Genomic DNA, 24,835 nt, shown 5'->3' on the forward strand with positions numbered 1-24,835 from the left:
TATATATATATATATATAATAACTCTTAAGAATTTAATTTCCTTTTTTGTGCGTCAATATACATTTTTTAGACAATATTTTTTTTTTAATACGTATACAAAAAAAAAAACAAATTCTCTACTTACTCTTAGTAAAATGGACTTTATATACATCAACAGGTAACAGTTAACAAATGTTGTATTGATTGTTTTGTTTCTTTAATTCGAGGTCAGAAAAACCTTTACACATAATGGTATCTCGCCGTTCTACAATCGATCTACAAAAATAACAACATCAACGAGCGAATGCTCTGGTAAGTACCTATTCTGTATTTCAAATTGCAACCTCATGTAATAAAATAGATTTCATTTGATATCTTTCCATCGGCAGAAGGTTGCCGCATCCGTTATAGGAACGCTCGGGCACGGGTATATTATACATAGTATACAGTTAATATCTTGATCTAGTTTAAAGATACAAAATGAAAAGTTAACAAATGTTTCTCTTATCTTTTGAAGTTATCCATCTTCTAGTACGTGTCTCGGATGTGATTAATTAATAATTTGTTATTGAATTTTTTTTATCACAAGGATTTGGTATACAAATTGCTAAAGATGAGTAAAACAACGTTTTTCTTAGAACTGTGACATAACTTTAGTATTAATATTTGAAGGTACTGATTAATTTTCTCGTCCACCATTTCTAAAAAGGTATATTTTCGACAGTAATAATTTTACTTAAAAATAATATTTTAAAAACCAGGTCCTCTCAACCTTAATTCAATTAACATGTATGATGCGTTATTTGATATTTTTCCGTTGCGAAATGACCTTTGTACAATAAAATGTTGACATTGTGCATTAGCTATGCTATTCGGACAGTAGAATGCAATGGACGCGCCAATTCGTCACTTCGCACGACATTGGCTGACCCAAAAATATTAAGCGTGACTTTGTATTGTTAGCTCGTCTGGCAAAAATTTTGAGACACGATTTAAAATAATGGACAGATTTTATTTAAATGATATTTTAATCGACATGGGTGAGAGATATTATTTTCTCGATACGCATAAAGACGTTCTTTTATAGTCAGTATTTAATGCTGATCATTTTTATGTTGAACCGATTTTAAAAAAGGAAATTCTCAATTCGTATATATGTTTTTTTTTATGTATGTTACGCGATAACTCGATATGTGAACCGATCATAGATTTAGTATATAAACCGATTCCGATGATTCTTTTTTTGTTGGAAAGAAGGTATCTCAGTAGTGGTTCAATTTAAATTTGAAGAAAATAACCTCTAAGGGTAGTTTGCTAACTATGAATGACTATTGAGGCTGGTTTTTAGTACTCTGTTGAGATTGAGATTATTTCAATTGAGTTGCAGAATACAGCCGCCAGAAATCGTACTAGTAACAGTCACTAAACATTCAAGGGTTATGAGAGTAAGTTGGGTAATAATGGTAAACGGTAAATATATATAATTAGCGTCATTTTGTATATTAAAAAAGGAACATCTGTTTGTGAACGAGAAGAGTAGATCGAGGCGTGGTTTTACCTGGGACAGTTCACGATAAAGTGGTTTAAATTGGCTAATTCTCCAACCATACATAAATCATTTTCAAGAATCTTGCAAGATGAACAGGAGAACAAATGTATAACCCAACCGCATATGAATTAGCATACACGGTAATTCTTGCCGATCGTGAGTTTTGTACAACATGACCTTATCGAAATAATCTCGTTGTACGCATGAGAGTTATTACTTTCAGTACAATAGGAGAAACTGTTTTGGAATTAATAGGAAATTTAGTCAAAGATTGTAATGCCACATTAATTGAATCGGAGAATATAACTTTTGTTTTCAGCACAAAAAATGTAGGATTTAAACAACTCGAAACATTTCCCAATGAAAACGTATGTTTCAGGAGGCAATGTAATTTCCAGAACTACATTATTTCGACATGCAGCGTCACCAGTAAGAGAATGCTTTTAAGCAACACTACGTCGTTTAACATTTGGTATATTTAGCAAAGATTATTTTGAAGGAAAGTGATGAGTCTGCAATTTGTGTTTTAAAAAGAATATTTAAATTCAATCAAACGTACGCTTTATATTGTATAGAAAATAGTGAATAGATAGGACAATTTAGTATGAGTGTTTTAAAAGATTTTGTGGTAATTGGACACCACATATGGAAGAGATTCTTCCGGTACGTATTACGTCTACATATTCAATGTAGTGCCGTAAATTTGCGTGAGTAATACAAATAGTAAAGGTACTTAATTCAATAATTTCTAATGTTCCCATTAAAATAGCTACAATTATCAATTTAAATGACCACAAGATGCGAAAACAAAACGCAATCCATTTGTTACCCAAGCAAAAAGTATACGCTATGTAGCGTGAAAACGTTGCGGGAATGAAAACAATTTTTTCATTATTGACTTAGCCATTCAGATTAAATTATGTTAATAGATAATGCTTCATTGATTCTCATTTAGACTCATTTAGATCTTGACCGATTTTCTTTTCGAAAAAAAGAACTGACGTTTTTAGGCTAAAAACGTAAACGAGGTGCATTTACTGAGAAAATTCCCGAGCATTTAGGACTTATTATTATAGACATTATCTAAGTATAGGGACACGAGTAAAAGGCCTAAGTAAAGAAATAATTGATTACGTGTATTTAGATAACATGAAATAATAAGTAGTTATTTAAAACAACATATTGGATAGGAAGACAAATCGAACTGAAAAGGAAATACCAAAGAGAAATATGAGTAATCCAAAACAAACAAAGTGTTCAAGTTAATACAATTTATTACATAAAACCTGTAAGTAATTGAACTGACTCACCATTATTTACCTTCTTGTAAGAGTAGTAAATGTTCAACAAGATTGTTTTAACAGTGAGTCAGTGACCTTTTAATTAATTTACATCTCTGAATTCAAGTATATATGGTATAAAATACACAATAAAAGTACACAAAGCATTGTTTACGATTTGTATGTGGTTTTCACGCCATGTCGTTTACAATATTGTAGCTATCAAGGTGGGTTGATTTCACCTTTACATCCATTAGTATTCCGTTTAATTGGCACCGGCTCTCATAACGGGTGCTTTCTTCTGCCGTGTATCAAGGTTATTTTGCTCTCACCTGTGATCTGGCTGTCTAGCCTGCAGTCTTGGCCTCCGCGACTGATGGAGCGATTCATTTGGCCTCCTTTTTAACTTTCGAATACTACATTCGATTTGGCTGTATTTTTGTAAATATTTGCATAGAAGTATTGACAATATTAAAATGTCGAGTTCTTAGCTTTTCGCGATTGTTACACAAACGAAATTGAACTATTTTTCCGGATTTAAATCGCGTATATTTGTTTTTTCAAATGAACTAACGTTTCCGGTCCTTTACAGGTTCCACGGTTACGGTTGACTGAGGTGGTAAAGTCCTCAACCAGTTATGTCTAATAATAATGCAAACCACCCTATTTTTCCACTATAGTTACAAAAGTTATTAATTAAATACCTTATTTTTTAAATTACAAGGAACATGCAAATTTACGCTACATGTGTTTTACAATTATTTTATTTTACCAATATGAATTTTTATCAAATTAAATTTATTATTAAGTCAATAATGGAAATTGGAATAAATTATAACATATTAATTAGTACCTACTGCAGTCTAGGTCTGTTTGGGATTTTACAGCAAAGGAAATACTGGATCCTAAACTGGTGGTACGGAAAAACCATATTCCCTATTGAAATTAGGACGTTTTTTTCATTTCAATGGCCTCTAGCACCCTGGGTAGATAGTGGACTTCTTTTGCAAGGACCTTGGGTTTGTCAAACTGGATTGAATGTGTAGATTTATCCATGACATGCTCACAGGCATCAGACTTGTTAGTTTTGAAATGGTTTTGATCTTTTTTATGGCGCAAAAAATGAATCCCTTTTATTAGATGACCGTATCGTACATACCGCATTCTTTAGAAACTAACTATCTTTTCATCAACTTCCACATGTGACTAAGAGAAAGTATATTATTTCTTCATATTTATGTACCTCTCTACTCATTATATTGTCCAGTGGAGAGCGGAGGTGTCAAGGTTGTAATTTATATGAAAATAGAAAATGTTCTCTGCTGACGGGGGTCATTATCATAAAACTAGTTTCAAATTTTTAATGATTCAAAACATTTCATATGGCTATTTTTATTATTATTATAGTGGACGTGATCTTAAGAACTTATTGCAGGAATATTATATGGGTAATAAGTATCTACTATATAATAGGGGTTAAAGTATGAAATTGCCGATTTGTACTGAAAATCTAAATTGTTTGTTTTTTAAATTTTTAACAAATTTATTTAATCAAAACAGTTACCATTACCTTTTTATTGGTAAGTTTTGCTTTAGGACACTGTTGTGGCATTTGACCTGGGGTCAGTCATTGCATTTGTCTTTTCCGGTTATCATAAAGAATCCACTTATCATCACATGTTACAATTCGATCCAATATTCCCTGCATTTCTGTACCGGTTCAACAAGGCAACACAAGTTTCAACACGCGTTTCTTTCTGCAGATCAGTCAAATCATGAGGCACCCATTTTTCGTATTTTTTTAATTTATTGATTTGACGCAAGTGAGTCAATATTGTGGGTAAGGTAACGTTAAACCATGCCGCTAATTCCTGGGTAGTTTGACTAGGATCGGCTTCCACTATCTCTCTTAATTCATCGTTATTCACCTGTGTGGGCGGTCTTCCTCGTGGCTCGTTCTTTAAGTCGAAATTTCCATCACGAAAGCGTTTAAACCAAAATCGCACGGTGCGTTCATTAGTAGACCCCTCTCCAAACGCAGCATTGATATTGCGGGCTGTTTCTGCCGCGTTAGTTCCGCGTCGGAACTCGTATTCAAAAATCACTCGAATTTTCGCAGTATCCATCTTTCTTGTCTAAATTGAATAACAAAAACAATTGAAAGTCGATATTCAAATGTTTCAAATTTAAAAAAAAAAAATCACAGAAACCATTTGAAAAAAGTTTCATTCGAAAACCTCAAACCATGAAGATTCTATGAAAATTCAAAGAACCTATTGCAATAAAACGGCAATTTCATACTTTAACCCCTAATATTTCTTAAACCGTCGTACAAACATATAATGTTAAGTCTGAATTAAAGATGTGCATCGATTGTAAAATCGGCGGCGGCCGCTTCTGATGGTTTCAAATACCGGCGGAAGCGGCGTGATCGGCGTGGCATAAATTTTAAAATCTTTGTGTTAATTGTTTCATTTTAACTTGTAGGTACTTTAGCAGTGCCCACAAAACTTATGTATGTTTGTAAAAATAAACACTCTTAATTTAAATCTAGTGTGAAAAGGATATTCGTAAACGTTCCGTAGTTAATTCATTGTAATTGCACAGAAATATTGAAATATAGTAAATAATTAACAAAGGAGCAGATACTTTATTGAAATGAAACAAATTTTTGCACGCCTATTTTACGACGATCAAGTTCAACGGGCGGCGGCGTGAAAAAATCCTCGGCAACGCACATGTCTAGTCTGGATTAACTCTCACAAATTAAAACATGTATAGTCACTATATAAACACATTTTTAATATACGTTATTTACCCCTCGATTATTTATAAATATTTATTGTTTATTTATTAAGCAATAATAGCTATAAAGCCGCCACCTTAAAATGATAACAAGGAATCACGAAATTAAAAATGTTATGTGACTTGGACTAAAGACTAAAAAAATATTATGAATTTAACACGAAATAGATCATTATATTGTTTATTGGTAGGACAATCACTAATAATGAATAAACAACATCAATAACAAACCGTTTACACTCGACACATATAGCGTCAATAACTTTTCAGTGCTTACTCTAAGCCGATGATTCCCAAAGTGGTCCATATTGGCCCCAAGGGTATCAGACTTCAAGGGGTACATGTAGCGAAAAAATAGGGGGTGCAATAAACAAATCAAAGAAAGTAGCACTGTGCTGTCAGCTCCCATAAACACATTGGAATTTAATGAATTTGTAAAAATCCTTCGTAGAAAGCCAGGGGGTCGACGCGAAAGATAAAAAATTAGGTACATTTTATAAGATAAATAAGGTTTGGTAAGCTCTGCTCCAAGTCATACCTATTAACTAATCTGTGGCAATATGTAGTAAGTGTCACGCGAGGCCTGCACAAAATGAGTAAATTGCATTAAGCGGTAGCATTACAACGGTGGTCGGTCCAGTTCGTCTACAGTTACACCCATTACGCATCCAACAGTCGTATAACATGGGCTCCGCAAATTGACGGCTATTTTGAAGTCAAGTGAGAAAAGCGGGATTTTCTTAGAACAGAATTGACTGACTGACTTTGTTGTATATGCAACACAGTGAAGCAAACATCAGCAATGGTATTTTCTTTTGTAGGTAAAGTTTTCTACAACAAATAACATGATTGGTAGTGGCCAAAACTCTCAGCTCACTTCAACATTGTTCTGTCAAACTTTTGTAGTAATGTCAGCACTTTCATTTAACAATTGTCAACAAGTTTCAGCATTTACTGAGCGGCAGAAGTCGCTCAACACTGGTTTTCAACAACTTTGCAAACACATTTGGATGTCGGGCGTGTTTCGCAAACTTGGTCAACTACATCACCATCATCATATCAGCCGAAAGTATAGACCCCCCAAAGAACGGTCACTACATAATCGTTTATAATTTATGGTTTTTTTTCTAAAGAGAAGACCATGATACGCCTAGCTTGTAGGTTGAAAACTTGCGAGATTTAAAAAACTAATTGTTTATCAAAGATATCATATAATCAAACCATTGTAGGTACTTACTTAGTTAAATAAAGCTATGCAGGTTGACTACGGGGCGTATAGTAAAACATTTAATTATGACTTACTATCCTACTATGAACACAGCGCAATGGATTTGAAAGTCTTTTTTCATGCAAAAAAAATGTTTTTTATTATTTATGATTATTTTTAACAGTTTCTTACTTGTCTGAAGAGATTCTTTTCAATAAGGTTTAAACGTGAAATGTAATGTGTCGGTATTAATAACAAATTATTAATAACTGCCTCTGTGGCCGAATGGTTACCATGTTGGACTGCCACGCAGAGGTCTCGGGTTCGATTCCGGGGCCGGGGGAAATATTTGTATGGCCTACATTTATTTCTTTCGTGTGTTGGGGTGTAATTTCTGTTTGTCTATGTGTGTGTGTGTGTCTGAGGCACCCGCGACACAGGGTTTCCTAGTGCGGAGCTATAAAACAAAAATATCGTGCAAATTGTTTTCTTAAGTTAATTAGTGTCAAACAATCACTTGTGTACAGAGTGTTAGATAGATGAGTTGCAAATCTGAAAAGGCATTGCGTTCTTAAATACATAAAACCCCCCAAAAAAAGACAATTTAATTTACAAAATTGTACCATTTTATTTGGAATTTTTAATTTATTTCCTATTCAGTTATATTCTGTTGACGACGATTGGGCGACTTCGGGAAAGGAAGGACGAATTTGGGAAATAAACATTTTTAAATTGGTTCTGGCTTAGACGTTCTGGGCAATGCCCCCGGAGTTCATTTCGTAGAATGAGACCAAGTATTTAACACATTATTATTAAGTATTATCACACGACCCATTTACAAATTTAAGTTAAGTACCTAATATAAAATAAGAATGAATACTTACTGGTGCATGTATAATAGGAATGCCTATCTCCATTACCTTAACAGTGCCACATGACACGGTTCAAATGCAGTTCACTACAAATTATCAAATGACAAGCTCCACTGAATACATTGCAGGTCTGACGTGTCAAGCTCGGGTTCACGTGAAGATTGCATTGCGTAGAGAGAGTATATTCGACGACATATGCACTCGGCGTAACATTTTAATAATAGTAATTATCATGTATTCGTCAAGATACGAGCAAGACACAAGAAAAGCGGAATAGAATATAGCTAAGATTAAAAAAATATATCTTGAGCCACTTGAGCTCACATACTATCCTGCGCTGCGTATGCATTGCAGGATTATAGAACGGCTTGCACGCTGCGACTATATTCATAATCCTGCATTACGCGGCGGACGGCAAGGCGAACTGCAATGTAAAATAAAGCGTCCCATTCATTATCGGCAACGTTCGCAATGTTCACCGTGTTAGTTAATTTGTGCTTCAATTTTCTCAATGGCGCTTCGTGTTTCGGCTATCGCATTCAGTTGCCCTTTGCCTTTGGTACAGACTGGACGCTTTCAGTTGATTTGGAAATATATAGAGTTTCTATTACATTTTTTATTTATTATACAATGGGAGGAAAGCCGCTAAAGTCTTCTTCTTCTTTTAAATGTTATGACCCCATCGAAATAATCAATGACTTTGCCAATGTCAAGTAAAAATAACTATGTACGGTAGTTTAGTATTATTATAAAAATTATACAAAAAAAATGGCGATTTCGCCCATGTCCTGTCGCCGCTAAAGTCACAGGCACGACACATAATGTACAGCGTGAATGACAATGACAGATAGTTTACAGATACAGGGAAATACTTTTACAACTCTATATAGTTCACACGGAAATCAAAACAAAACAACAATAAAGTACATTGTTCAAAATTGTAATTGTTATAGATTTTAAATCTAATAATTAATGGACGAAATCCGATGATTGCCGAGGAACATTGAGAAAATAGAAACACGTATGTACGTTAGACGACGCGTAAACCGTCACAATCACTTTTAACCTCAAGCTAATTAGACCAAACTTGAATGAAATGTATGAAATTGTGGCCCGGTCGCAGTGTGCCCAAAATTACAGTCAATGTTCGCCCTCTGTATACCATCCTAGTGGTTCCTTAGTCGGACAATCATTTCCATTCCTAGTCACCCTTCAAAACCGGAAAGCAATAATGCTCACATTACCGCCTGGCGGCAGAAATAGGTTATGTGGCAGTACTTCCCTGGACGAATTATTTCATAAGGAGCTCCACTGCTAATAAACTACTAAAAATGATAGCGCCCTTCCCGTATAACCAAAAGGTTGGTACGGAGAGGTACTATACCTAAACAAAACTTAAGCAGCGAGGTATGGGCTTTTCACAAAAGCAACATTTCATCCAAATTACAAAAAAAGTATGTATGTAGAGTAAGTGAATAATAAGTTACCGTAAACTAACGGGCTGTTAACCTTTCTACCACCTCGACGGATCGCAGACAACCGGGGCGAATGCATAGGGCATGAAATTAAACAAAAATTTTATCGGGATATTTAGATAATATTTAGCTTACTATATTGTGAGAATTAACGGTTCAGTCAGGGTCATAACGATCTACAGGTTAAGTTTACGGTTATGACAGTAGCTAATGACCGCGTGATATTTTTGACAATGTCATAGTCAAATAATCATTTTTTCCATAGACAAAATTTTATAGGTAAATCGTTTTTTAAACTACTGCTCGCTCACTACTCTGACCCCCTGAGAAGAACGAGCAAGCTCTAAGGATTGCTCTTTTCAAATAAACTTAAATGCTATGGAATCATAATTGTGTGGAATTAAGACTCATATTGTCTTTCCATATATCTTTATCTAACAAATACTCTTCAATTTAATATAACTTTTCAATTAAAATACTTTTAATGTAAGTTTTAAACTTAGGAAATAATAATCTTAATATATACTCAATATTGTATATATTAAGATTATTATAGATTATAGATTATAGTTTTGAAAGCCTTTATTGTATAAATTTTGCATATTACATAGAATATTCCCTATAATGCTATATAGAATAATTCTTAATATTGAAATGATTATAAATACGGAATATACACATCGCATTTAAAACTTTAGGTTGGTTTAAAATTTTAAGTGGCAAAAAAGATTTAATAAGCAGCACTAAAAACAGTTTCCTTCTTCAAGGGATGAGAATTTGGCGGCCCGTAAAACAGGTTTTTCATACCATATAGCCGTCCACTAACGAAAACGCAGCTAAGTGATAAATAGTCAAATAGGGGTTTTAAATAGCAAAAATGTTTTTTTTTTGTGTTCTCGTTTTATTTGCAATCAGTTTCAATCTATAAGCAAATGCGTGGGATAGTAGGTTTCACATGTCGAGCGTGTCCTCCAGTGACGGCATCTACTCTTTAAACAGTGTCGTCTCTACAGGGACAAGATGTCTTTCCTCTTAAGGCGCTTTTCATAGCTTCGCGTTGTCAGATTGGCTGCCAGTTCGTTAGGGTGTTTTTCTAGCCTTTTTTGGTATCTGACAGTAGCATTGTGGATTTAATCCTTAACTGTGTTCATCTCCAGGTTGCTGTGGATCTCATTGTTGGTTAGGAGCCATGGTGCGTTGGAAAGTGATCGTAAGATAACATTCTGCATCCGCTGTATGATTAAGATATTGGAATTGCTTGCGCTACCCCAGAGTTGGATGCCATACACCCAGACAGGTTTCAGAGTTGTTTTATAAATGAGAAGTTTGTTATCTACTGAGAGCCTGCTGCTTCGTCTTCTGTATTTTAGACTGAGTTCTTGTCTCTTAGTTTTGATGTGTTGGATAGCAAAAAATAGAGCACAAAATTATCTTTTGAAAACAGTTAAAATTAGTTAACATGATCGACTTATCGGAACTTACCCTAACGATGCATAATGAACATTAAACAATGTTTATATTCTGAAAACGGGGTTATGGTTTTTATGATATCTCAAAAAAAATATTTTGTCACTGCCGCGTTTTGGTTCGAGGACGGCAGATAAGCAATTAATAAAAATGGAAGGAAGTAAATTAATTTGTTTCCATTTTTACATACGCGGCTCATATCCTAGAGTCGTATTGTTGTTTCATAGTTTAGTTATCCATTAATCTGCTTTTGTAAGTGAAAAATGAAAGTTATTATCAATTATCAATAAATATTTTATACGCGGGCCGGTGACTACCAACACAGTCAACTCATGGGCAGTGCTGAACGGTCAAACTGAACAATACACGAATTGACTGGCATATCGATGCCTTACTTTCTCGAACTTTATAAAAAGAGAATATATTATACAGGAGATGGCAAAACTTTCTATTTATTTTAAATTTCTCATCAAGGGTATTAACTTGGATGCATTACTTTAAGAATAGGCAAAAGCCTGTGTGTGAATATGAAGGTAATGTTATGTCAAATCAGCCTGCAAAATTTGTACATACAACCCATTTTAAGCATTTCAGTAACTTTGTGCTGTAAGATGCGAGTTTGAGAATGAAAGGCGACGATGTCTTTTTTAATTATAAAATTAAACTGCTGATAGCTGACATCATGCCGGACTGCCACGCAGAATTTAGATGTGTAGATTGTGCAGTATTATGATAGCAGCTTCAGTCCTTTTTTTTTACACACAAAACAGTATATAGTTACAAGTGGCTATCTGCAGTAAAACATGTACAGACCATCACAAACCGGATATACCTATACCAATTTATTAAAAAAGCAATTCTTGTCCCATCTTGAGAAGTAAGCAAGCACAGGTGCTTTTTCTTAACCTTTTGCTACATTCTGATAACCGTAAACATGTGATTCACATACAATGTTATTTCCGGTAGTTTACGCCAATAGAATGTAAATCTTTACGGCTTACAAAATAACAATTTCAACTTGCATTTGGTATAATTCAAATTGAAAGAAAGAAAGCTAAGAAAATAATCTTCAATTATGGAATTATTCATATAATAGCGTTATAAGAGTTCGCATGCGCGCAAAGCGGCGCATTATCGTGATACGAGACGTTTATGCAATTTTCACACGAGGTCTCTCACTTCACCAGTTTATTGTGGCCGTTGAGGTTTTTAATGTAAAGGTTAAGTTCTCTTTAACTGGTAGTGGGATATTGCACGACGTGCAGATTCGTTATTGTGTGAAATTGTGCTTAAATATTTTTACATTCGTAGATGAGAAGAAATACACTTTTTTTTAGAATACTAAGTGACCTGGTAGGCCTGGTGGTAAGTGACACGCCTGCCCATAATAGGTGCAGTGCCACTCAGAGCTTCAAATCGCGAAGTTCTAAGGGGCATTGCCACCGTGCCCGTCACCCTGAGACATAAGTTGACAAGTCCCATGTGCCTATAGTTTCGTCGTTACCCTCCAAAACCGGAACGCAGGAATGCTCACATTTCTGATTGGCGGCAAAAATAGGTAAGGTTGCAGTACTTCCCTGGACGAACTCTTTCACAAGGAGCTCTACTGCTAGTAAAAAATAATGCAATACACAATTGTTTCGCTATCGTTTCGAACATATAATTCTTGTAAACAATATTACGCCAAGCGGGTAATTTCTTTACATCTCAAAGCAGCGAAAATAATTAAAAGTAGAAGTGTATTAATCTTAATACCTACCTACATAAGTTGTTTCATGTAGTTCGTATTATTCTTAATAAAAGCACTTTAGACGTAAGTGATTACACGTCGAAAGTGCTTTTGTGACTTTATTATACCAATCTTTCTGAAACGCATAAATAGTTGCATTATCCATTTAAAAATACACAAAAGCAAACATAATTCTCAGTTCAAATTACATTGGCGTAACATGAATGTCACTTTTTGTATCAGCAATTTTGCATTATTTGGATTTCGCTAGCACAGTCGCACCGGATATGGAACCAATAACTCGTTGATTAGTTTTTTAATTGTCGTGCAAACGCGGAATGCAAGCGTTGCAGTCGTTAAAACCGATAAGAAATTATTAAACCGTGTCGTTAACGGTAATCCACATTTATGTATGACCATTATGACAGACACGTAGAAACTGAAATGCACTGTCTTCATACAATGACTTCAATCAATAGACAAAGAAAAGACTATTAATAGGGATAGTGTTTTGTTTTAGTGCTGAATTTTGTCAAGGAGTATCAGTACCGACGTACCGTGGACAGACGTGACAATCTATACCTATTGGGAATGAGCTAAGTAGCCAGATAATATTGAGTTAATGATATTTATCCATAGTGGAGGCATTAACGTAAAGTAAAGTTGCTATTAGTTGCAAAATATATTTCGTTTTGCTTTGACCCAAGGGCCTTCCGATTATTGTTTAAAACTATTACCCATATAACTAAAAAGAAAAAAGAATTAAGTAAACGAAAAAAATACAGTCGAATTGTTGAAATTATTGATGTCGCATCCAGCCTCCATGGATGACCAGCGTCCAGCCTCCATGGACGATCAGATTGACAGGCTAAGACAGACTAGACCTTAGAGGATGGAAAAATTCCATAGTCTAAGGACTAGACTGACAGGAATTGGAAATTAGACCAATTAAATTAAATTAAACTCGAAAGTAATACGCCAATACCACAAAATTAAGAGTTCAAAAAAAATTCGTACCTAAAATTGACAAAAATGTTTAGTATAATAATTCGATTAAAAACTTGTACCATTTGATAGGGAACTAATAAAAGTAAGCTATTGTGATTTACATACCATTCCCAAATAAAGAAACTATCTCATATGTTTCTGTGTTGTTGATTCCCACGTAATGGAATGATATATAATAATTTTCTAGATCGTTAACTTAGTACGTAGTGAAGTAAGTGTACTTGAGACCACCACCCATTGAGTAATGGTATGAGTACTGACGATCGGACGGTCATTTGTTACCGTTGCATAATAAGTACCTGAGCATTTGCAAAGCTTCTTACGGCGATTTGTAATTTCATTTCTAAGACAAAAGCAAAAAGTCATAGACAACGCTTTCCTAGTCTACATTATAATAAAAAAAAATAGTAAAAAAAAAAAATTTGATTCATAAATGATTAGTTTCCATAGTCTAAGATTAGATTAGATTTATTTAGCTTTCACTATGTCCGAATTTATAATTCGATTTTTGAAATATTAACTTAGAGAATTTCCAACAGGTCACCTTGACACAACTTTCTGGTTTGAGTGTGTTTCGTGTCACGAGCTCGTACGCATTTTGTATTTAGAAATGGAATTTTAGAAAGGTGGATTTATAAATTACTTATACCTATAATAAATAGTATATACAAATCACATAATGTGAATAAGAAAATGGAGATATCGAGTTTTTAGGTTTTCGCGATTGTTACGCATAGGAAACGAAACTATTTTTCTGTATTTAAATCACGTATATGTGACAGTCAACCGTGACCAGGGAACCTAAAGGGCCCGAAACGTTGGGTTTGTTTGGAAAAACAAATATACGCGATTTAAATCCGAAAAAATAGTTTCATAAAATTGAAATTTATTGGTTTTCATACTGTACATAATAACTTAAATTCATGAAGGCACCTTTTTGTGATTTAGTACGATTTGAGTCTTAACCACAACATGGAGAAACTTAACGGGAGAAGGAGAAGAAAAAATCAATCTATATACGAGATTTATTAAATAATAAGGTATAATAAGGAGGTAAGGTACAATAAAAGCTAGAAACTAAAACTAGGATTAAATTATATGAATAAAGAATTGGGTGCTCGTGGCAAGGAGCCCAAGATGCTGGCAGCGTTCCCCCGTTGTATAGCTATACTAATGAGTTGGGCAAGGTAGCTGCCGGCCCTTGGGTTTCCCAGACAGTCTATTAATAGGGTGTCTCACGGCTATACGACACACAAGGAAAGTACTTTAAATATTGTAGAGGGATATTTTGCTTTATGAAAACATTACGTAAGTAATACTGCGTAATAAGTAGCAAAAGTAATAAGTAGTAATAAAGATTTTTTAAACAGTTCCTTGCCCCACCTATGAATAGAACCGACTAAATAAGAAATGAAACACTATTTGTATGATACCGATCGAAAGAGTCAACTATAAGAATGAATTCCTTTTGGAGAAATTCGTTAGATGTAACGATGTACTACGTCTGTAACTTAGTTGGTTAGAGCGGTGGCATGGCAAACCGGTGCTGGTTCAAGTTCTTTTTTTTTAGTCTAGTGTCGTCAAATCGAAGAAATTTTTCTTTGTGCTGTTCGATCTTCGTATCGATAATAGTAACAAACAAGAGACGTACATATTTTCACAAAAAGTATGTTGTGAATTTTTTGTTCATGATACCGTGTAACAGGATGAATAAGACTTGGTGATAAGCGACATACCTGTGCAAAGGAGTTCCAGTGCCACTCAAAGCTTTAAATTGCAAAAATCTGAGGGGCACTGTCACTGAGACATAGGGTCCCATGTGCTTGTAAACTGACCGCTTGGCGGCAGAAATAGATAAGGTAGTACTTTTTTTTTATGAAATAAAGTGACGGGACCATCGAGTATGTTTTGGATGAAGGGTACGAACAAGTCGTGCGCCTGTTGGTAAGCTACAGGCTTATCCATAATAGTTGCAGTTCCACTCAACTCTTTAAATCGCAAAGATCTGAGGGGCACTGCCACTGCGCCCGTCACCCTGAGACACAAGTTGACAACTTCCATGAGCCAGTATTTTTCGCTTACCCTTCAAAACCGGAACGTAGTAATGGTCACATTGCAAAAATAAGTAAGGTGGCAGTATTTCCCTGGACGAACTCTTTCACAAGGAGCTCTAGTACTACTAAAAATGATGGGTTAAGAAATATTTTTAACAGCGCTTTTAGTTCGAAGTATAGACAGTGGTTATCAGAATCAAGGTGAATCATTTAATACCTAACGTATTTATCCAAGATGAAAATGCATAAATATATTTATTTTTTATATAAGGGCATATTTGACCTCCATCTCACCTGATGGAAAGTGACGATGAGGTCGACAATGGAGCATGCACACCTAAATAATATTCACTTTCGACTTAAAAAGGCCCAAGTTATAACGTTCAGGGAACAAGTCTGCATGCAGGAAATTCCGCTCCATAGCCGTTCGCCATATAAACGTAGAAGTGGAAGGAATATCCACAACAAAGGGGTGGAACCCAAGCCTACGCCTAAAAAATGTTTTTATTAGTAATCAAAATATCGCCATATCTCTACACAAATTCAGTGTTAGCAAATTAAAACACTGCGCTTAAAATATATACAATAAAAATTGCAAAAACTCAGGTGTCGGCAATGTGTTGCTCAAAATCGTGTCTCACCATTCATGACCTACTTGGAATAGATTGTCTAATTGCTTTATTATGTATTTATACATTGAAATGTACACGTGCTCTTAAATTTACATTCTCAGACGAATTACGTCGAGATACATAGTTAGTAATAAATCTTCGTTAATTTGAAACTTATTAAGGCGATGTATTTCAACGCGAGCTAGATTTTAGGTGAGGTGTGGTGGGGTCGCACCTCGCGTCAAAATAAGAACAGGAAGAAAATTTGCTTTTTAAGATTGTTATAAAAAAATAAATAGACATTAGCTGGATAGCGTAATATACGTTACAGATGAGCCGCCTTTGAAGATGCAGCACTGCTAGATTTTCTTTTGTCTCGCCGCTCTCTTTCTTTCCCTTTCTCTCTATCAAAGAAGGACCATGTCCGATATTCTTCCGTACAAAATTACATCTTACAAAATACCGCGATTGCAATGAAGACCAATGACACAGTTACCTTGACCGCGTACGACCTGCTACAGTACCAGCAGTTAGCATAAAATTCTAGCCTTACATAGACGATAGGCATCTTTCGCACGCTCGGCGCTCCACGGGTAAATAAGATTATTTATTAATGCTAACAGGTGGAAATGTCTTCATTGGTGGCTGCTAGAGATTTTTTCTTTTTATAATATCAAGTGACGGGACGAACAAGTCGTGTGCCAGGTGAGTAAGCCTGTCCATAACAGTTGTAGTGCCACTCAGAGCATTAATTCGCGAAGATCTAATGGGCACTGCCACTTCGCCCGTCACCCTGAGACATAAGTTGACAACTTCCATGAGTCTGTATTTTTTCCCTTACCATTCAAAACCGGAACGTAGTAATGGTCACATTGCAAAAATCAGTAAGGTGGCAATACTTCCCTGGACGAACTCTTTCAAAAGGAGATCTAGTGCTACTAAAAATGATGGGTTAAGATATATTTTTAACAGCACTTTTAGTTCGAAGTATTAAGTAAGTTAGTAAGCAGTACTGTGAGCATTACTGCTTTTCGATTTTAAAGAGCAAAGGTGCTGATGAAATTTTATTTTATTTTTAGTAGCAATGGAGCTCCTTGTGATAGAGTTAAACTATTTCTGCCGCCAAGCAATAATGTGGACATTACTGCTGCGTTTCGGTTTGGAAGCGTAAGGTGCTGGTGAAATTACGTGGGACTTGTAAACTTGTTAACTGCCTTCGTGGCCTAACGGTTACCATGCCGGACTGCCACGCAGAGGTTCCAAGTTCGATTCCCGGGCCGGGAGAAATAGTTGTATGGCCCACAATTATTTCTCTCGTGAGTTTGGATGTAATTTGTGGTTGTCTATGTGTGTGTCCATGGCACCCGCGACACAGGGTTTCCCTAGTGCGGGGCTATGTTGAGTGTGTGCGTGTGCGTGTGTGTGTGCGTTATATCTCAGGGTGACGTGAAGTAAAGATTTCCCCCCCGTCAAAAAAAAAAAAAAAGGGTGACGTGAAGTGCCTCTAAGATCTTTGCGATTTAAAACTCTGTGTGGCACTGCAATTGTTATGGACAGACGTGTCGCTTACCACCAGGTACACGACTTGTTCGTCCCGTCAGTTGGTATCATCAAAAAAAAGTAATGCTGACATTACTAGTTCCAAGTATGGAGAATGGTTATCAGAATCAAGGCGAATCATTTTGTACCTAACGTATTTATCCAACTTGAAGATGCACAAATGTTGTTGAAACAACATAGCTTCCTTCGTAACCTAATTGTAATAATAGTGGTACGTGAGAAGTACTTACGAAGTGACTAAATATTATACAGAAATTATACTTAACACTTCATGGCTTCATTAATTGTGTACCTATCCTTTCTGAATTACTTGTGATATTCTTTTGTTTTAAATTCTACAAAAATTCAGAGATTTTATGTTCTAATAAAATAAACGTTAACTATAGTTGGGAGAGCAATAGCCCCCCGTTTGTCGAAAAGTTGCTGGTTCGTCCAGCCGTATCGAAGGATTTTTTCTTTGTATTTGTTAGATCTTTCGATTTATCAATAATAACACTAAACGATAACGTAATAACCGACACGGTTTGCTAGGAGACGTTATTCGAATCCAGCCGGATCGAAATGAAAGTTTTGTTTAATAATTATAACAAAATACTGGAGTAATTTCACAAAAAAATCATCCTGAACTTCGTGACATTGAATAAAACTTAATAATAACAATATCTTTGTTTTTTTCTTATTTTCTATTAAACGGACTGTGTTCCCAACTTATGATACGTAAGTATTTAATTCCTACCGTAGTTTAAAAACATTGATTTTTGATCGTTGCAGTTTCCATATTTAATTAACTTTTCAAGCGAAAAATTAAATCAATTAATCCCATTGCGATAACATCCTTGGTTTTAATGAACCATTGTAATGTCACCAACATTAAAGGACAAGACAATTGTGCTGGACTCCGGCGCAAGCAAGAATGTCTCTCAGCCAAAAACAATGTATTAGTCATTGAAAAGGAATCATGGTATACGACGACTATACGACGAACACATTATGTAGGTAGATAGGTAGCTTCTATGTAGGCTGACAACGAAGGGTTTACAAGACTTTTAAATGATAATTACAAAATGCTTAAACCATAGGTTCCCAAACTTTGAACGGTGAACCCACTCAGGCAAGATGAAAAAATTTTAACGCCCACCACCACAAAATTAATTGAAAATACGTATTTTTTGTATTAACTTAACACAAAAAACCACGAGGAAAAAATATATACATTATAAAATGTATTAAATAATTTAATATATATAAACTACAGTGCAGGTTTTTTTTCTAATGCGGTAGTACCCCCTGGACAGCATCAACGCCTCCAATTGCTTCCGACTCCCCTACCGCCCCTCTAGGCCCGTTACGGGACCACTATGGGAAACTATGGCTTAAACTATAACAAAAATCAACATTTCCATATTAATTATTTGTACCCATGCGACACAAAGATCTTAGTTTTGTCTATGATAACCTCTGACTATTTTTGGATGTAACAGCCGACTTTATGAATTTCACAGAGGTATAATGGGATTCTAATATAATTGAATACCTAATATAATAATAGTTAGTCTATATATGTATGTATTTGAAATACGTCCACCAAATTTTGTCGCCACATTGTAGGTTATTGAATATGGACTAGACTGTAAAACTTACCTACCTGGTTCAAAATATTCTCAATACAGATATCGAGAAACGACAAAAGAAACTTACTTTATAGATATACATTCAAGCGGATAGAAAGACACTGAAATAAGATGAGAATGTTTATAACACTGCACATTGTGCTATGACGAGGAAACTGTAGAAGTGCCTCGTATATGTCGCGTATAAAACTCCCAGTACATCCCACCCAAGCTTCCTCTCGCCATAACAGGGCTTGGGCTGTATTTCCCACGCGGGACCAACGCGGATCACTGCATGATTACATTATTTTGCAGATGTTTGAAGATTTCCTCATGATATTTTCCGTCACCGAAAAGCTTATGGTAAATTTGAAATAAATTTTCGCATACGAAAAATTCGTACTTACGCTCTCTACTTGAAAGGCGGTACGGCATACCATTAGGTTAAATGACCAATTGAATTTTGCATCATCACCTTTATTACGGGTATTTTCGGGTTCCAACAATATACAACACTGGGCAAGCGGGTTATAAATATACCAACCGTTCTGCGCTCATTCTTCGGCCGGCCCAAGGACGAGTGATCACCAGCCTCTGAGGATGCCTCATGGAGAGGCAAAAGACGTGTCAAGTATATTTGGTGGTGGTGTTTCTGACTGTAGTTGCACTTGTGTTATTTATTTTATTTTATTAATTTTTTTGCGGAGGTAGGGTGGGAAAATTAACCGCATGAATGCAAGCGAAGCTATTTTGCACGATTTAACCTTCAGTGGGTTCGCGGAGTAGCACATTAATTTACTTCCATTTTTATCATTAGGTTACCTTAGAACTTTTCTTTTCCAGTCTATTCAGGGATTCTGTTACATTCAAAAGTCTCCTCCCCCTTTCAGGGTCTCCTTTGTAGTGACACTTCCATTGTTAACTATCTAGGTGTAGTTTTATTTCAGACTCATTCAGTAATAAATAATGAGACGGTAACACTATAATAATCGTTCGTTTGTAGTCGACGTTGTTGTAGTGAAAGCAAAGCGTTGTGATTAATTTTCGGTCATTTATTGCAACGGCATTCTGGCAGTCAATTTATCATCAACGCACAGTGCGCGTAAATACATTGTGCAAAATCATAAATAATTATGGAGACAGGTACACAGATATTACAATCACTTAAGATTGTGGAGCAAGCAATGAGATACCTGAAAGTGATTTAAGAATCAATTAGCCACCCAAAGGGAAAACATTGGCAGTCTTTAACTAGACATAAAGGTACAAAATGTGTATTTTATAACAGATTTAAAAAAAGGAGTAAGTTCTCAATTGGACTATATTTTTTTTGTCTATATTACGCGATTTCCCCGACATTTGTGAACCGATTTCGATGATTCTTTTTTGTTAGAAAGGAGGTAGTGCCACATTTCGATTTTAAGAAAGTATTCCACCTCTACCGGTGTTAAAATCGAGGATGAATCCGACCCATTTTCCGTTAACCGATTTCAATAAAACTTGGCAAATTGATTTAATTCTGCAAATTTTCGAGGTCGGCTTTTTAAATAAAAAAGTTATTATTATTTCTTGTATATGTTTAATATGTAGTGTAGCTATTTTCTTGTATAAATATAATCGTAAGTTAATTAATCAATATAATATAATCTATTCCTTCAATGACGACGTGCAACCAGGTGTTAGTTATGTTATATTACATTGCCGCTTTATTACGACAGTACCACACTTCTAAAAGTGTGGATTACGATTAATCCACGTATATTCAACGATATACCATTAAGCTATGGTATTAGTTAGTTGTACAATCACGGTACGCAATAAATTTTAGGACAAAATCTATGGAAGTGATCTGTTTAGATCTTTCAGGTTGTGTCTATGATTGCCTACAAATATCTATTTACATAGTCTAGAGTTTTATTTCGCCCTTCTCGGGATAATGCCTTACGAAATAGTTTTTGAAGAGTTCTAGTATAATTTGTTTACCGAAACAAAAAGATATTAAATCTTAATATATATATAATTAACAATATAATTACAGAAAAAGTACAATAAAGCTTAAATACTAGAAAGTAAAACTAGGATTAAATTATTTGAATAAAATTGGTCCTCGCGGCAAGGTGCCCAACCTCCTGGCAGCGTTCCCCCTTTGTACGTCTATGCTAACGCGTTGGCAAAGGTAGCCAGCCCTTGGGTTTCTCTGACAGTCTACTAATTTTTTGGATAAGATTTAGAAATACAATAGAAATTCAGCAATGATTAATATGTTGAAGAAAAACAGAAATTAATACAACCCTTATTAAAACTAACTTTCAGTTTAAAGCTGTCTTATCAAACGCGGCAATTTCCGAGCATGTTTCTTTTCAAACTAGATCGATCGATATGAGGCATGCCCAATCGTTTAGCCACGACAGTGGACCGATGATTTGCTTTGCTCAATTCACTAAAGTAAACGTGACTGTGAAGTTAAGGAAATTACCCACTGCATCGTACAGGCTGTCTATTAGATTGCACGCAGATGTTTCAGGTCTTTTTCGGTCTCAGGTTTTATTATATCAAGTGATGAGACGAACAAGTCGTACGCCTGACGGTAAGCTACACGCCTGTTCACAACTTTTTTTTTTGACGCACGCAATCAACATAGCCCCGCACTAGGGAAACCCTGAGTCGCGGGTGCCATGGACACACACATAGACAACCACAAATTACACCCAAACTCACGAGAGAAATAAATGTAAGCCATACAAACATTTCTCCCGGCCCGGGAATCGAACCTGGGACCTCTGCGTGGCAGTCCGGCATGGTAACCGTTCGGCCGCGGAGGCAGTTAATTGCAGTGCCAATCAGAGCTTTAAATCGCTAAGATCTGAGGGGAAACTGCCACTGCGCCCGTCACCCTGAGAAATAAATTGACAACTCCCATGTGCCCGTAATTTCACCAGCACTCTTACCATTCAAAACCAGAACACATTAATGCTGACATTACTGCTTGGCGACAGAAATAGCTAAGGTGGCACTACTTCCCTGGACGAACTCTTTGACTAGGTGCTCTACTGCTAGTAAACTAGTACTACTTCATAAAAGAATGTAATTTTTTATCAAAAATGAGTTGTTTATGTACTTGGATAACATTTTTATGCTCCTTCTGTCTGTTTGCTTAAAATTGAGTGGTTCGCAGAAAAAAATATTTGTACTTAAAAACAAAAGAGACACGAACGTTTACAAATTGGTTTGTTTTCCATTCGTCTTGTAAATTTTGTAGGTTGGTATTTTTTTTTTCGTTTCTTCCCCAAAGAATTTGTTTTTTTTTTAGTACGTTCTGGTAATTTTCAGATATGATGTAGAATAATGTGTCACCACCAGTCAACACATCATAATCATTCAATCTGCATGGTGTCCAGAATGTAACCCGCCATGCGAACGTTAACACCAAACTTGCGTTGTTTTATTAGGGAATACAATTAAAATAGTGTCGGAAAGTAGTTTTCAAGGCTATACTAGAGTAGTAAAGTTCAAAAAGTCGCTATAACCGTTACGTCCTCCACCTAAAACAAGTTTTGGACCTTGTATTTAATTCAGCATTGTGTTCAATAACAATGTTGTAATCAATAGTTGCAATGCAAAAATATTTTTGAGAAAATGTGTATACATTTTCATTTTATCACTCGTTTTATCGACGAGATTCGACACGACCACGATACGACTCACGCCACTCACCTTTTCAACCTATCAAATGACTCAAGCTTTTTATACGACGAAAGTAACATTACAAATTTAAATTTACCTTTGGGAAAACGGCTTTTCATAAAATATCTACTTTATATAGAAAGTAAGAAGAGAGTATAAAATGTACGATAATATGCTTTTGCATGAGTACGGGAGAATCGTGGAGTTGACGAACATTGAGAAGTGGTCTAACTTTCCCGAAAACTTTTCTTTTTTTTGTTAACAGTTGTTTTTGCTTTTGTTGCAGGAAACTGATGTGTCATTTTTTGTGATGTAAGTTTTATTATTCTCTTAATACATAAATCCTACCCTTCGTAAAATAAAGTCACACGTGATAATGCGTATAAAGTGCTTTTATCACATAAAAGACATAAAAATAGCACGAATTATGTGAAACAAATTATGAATATTTGAAATTTTTTAACTCTCTTGTTTAAGTTTAAAAAAAATCATTTTTTTTATACTCATAATATAAATGACGGGACGAACAAGTCGTGCGCCTGGTGGTAAGCGACACGCTTATTCATAACTGTTGTAGTGCCACTCGGACCTTTATATCGCAAAGATCTGAAGGGCACTGCCACTGCGCCCGTCACTCTGAGACATAAGTTGACAAGTCCCATGTGCCTGTAATTTCACCATAACTGGAAAGTAGCAATGCTCACATTACTGCTTGGCGGCGGAAATAGGTAAGGTAGCAGTACTTCCCTGGACGAACTCTTTCACAAGGACCTCTACTGTTACTAATAACAAATTTCCTTCGTAGAATCTTTATACATCTCTCCCGAAAAGTTGTCACTTTGCAGATGTGACATTATTACACCAAGGGTGCAAAATATTTATTTTTTGCAGTCTTTTCATCCTTGCATTACTTAAAAAAATATATAGACAACATCACATAGGTACCTACGTAGATCTGATGCCGAAGTAAGTAGCTAAAGCACTTGTGTCACGGAAATTGGAAACAACGAGGGTACCACAAATACCCAGACCCGAAGACAATATAGAAAAGTTAGTTTTCTACACTAACCCGGCCGGGGATCGACCCCAGGACCTCGATAGATGGCGACACCATGAACACCAGTGTGCAAGCCACTCGACCACAGTTATATCGACGCTGGAATGGTAAAACCTCTAACGTACATTTGGAATTTATTTTTTAGGAGAGCCATTTAAAGTATTTTTTTAAGAAAAAAATCATTACTCTAATTTTATTTGTTATATGGAAAACTAGAGTTTTAGTTTTTCCATATAACAAATAAAGTTATGATTCTTTTTATTTACCGTACCATTGTTGCGTCGATGTATTTTAAGTTATATAAGATAAGTTGTTTATTTTGTTTACTTATTATCTTTGTATTTTAGTACTTCAATGAAATTGATCCTTTTCATTTCAATATTTAGTAGCAATAGCAAGTATGTATTCTTAAAATACAAGAAAAGAAAAAACTCAATTCAGTAAGTGTAGCGTCTGTGGGCGTCGTCTCTAGAAGATTTATTTTAGGTATCTACCCAAAAGTATTCAAGTCAATTAAATACATGAACGAGGTGAATCCACACGTCAATAGGTACAACTTTAGCTATTGAGAGTCTTTTAAAATTTGGAAAAAACCAACAGTTTCATATAAAATAACCTACTTTACCTATCAATACGATCATTTGTTCCATAAAGAAACGAGAGTCTTTGCCAAGATTAGAAGTAAACCTTTACTTAAACGACTAAACGATCAAGTAATTCGCTTGCATAGGAATGCGAATACAGACGGCCAACAAGTTTTTCCGGAAAACACACTAAATGCCAACCACATTGACATTTTATTCTCGCAAGACTTTCGCTTTTCGACGAAAGTTTTATGTCAGGTTTTACAAGTACTATACGAATGTTACGACAATAATGCAATGATT

The 24,835-nt window shown here is 35.4% G+C and overlaps 1 protein-coding gene across 1 annotated transcript in view; it reads left to right on the top strand.

Moving 5' to 3' along the window:
- The window catches only part of LOC113236980 (ATP-binding cassette sub-family G member 8), an 82,851-nt gene that overhangs the window by 23,229 nt on the left and 34,787 nt on the right, over positions 1-24,835 (top strand). Inside the window, exon 2 of the mRNA XM_026473212.1 lies at positions 23,178-23,203. The gene's annotated coding sequence lies outside the window, so the exon portion shown is untranslated. The remainder of the gene's footprint in view (positions 1-23,177; positions 23,204-24,835) is intronic.

This window comes from Hyposmocoma kahamanoa, unplaced genomic scaffold, assembly GCF_003589595.1.
Source record: "Hyposmocoma kahamanoa isolate Upper Pololo Valley unplaced genomic scaffold, ASM358959v1 92, whole genome shotgun sequence".
NCBI lineage: Eukaryota > Metazoa > Arthropoda > Insecta > Lepidoptera > Cosmopterigidae > Hyposmocoma > Hyposmocoma kahamanoa.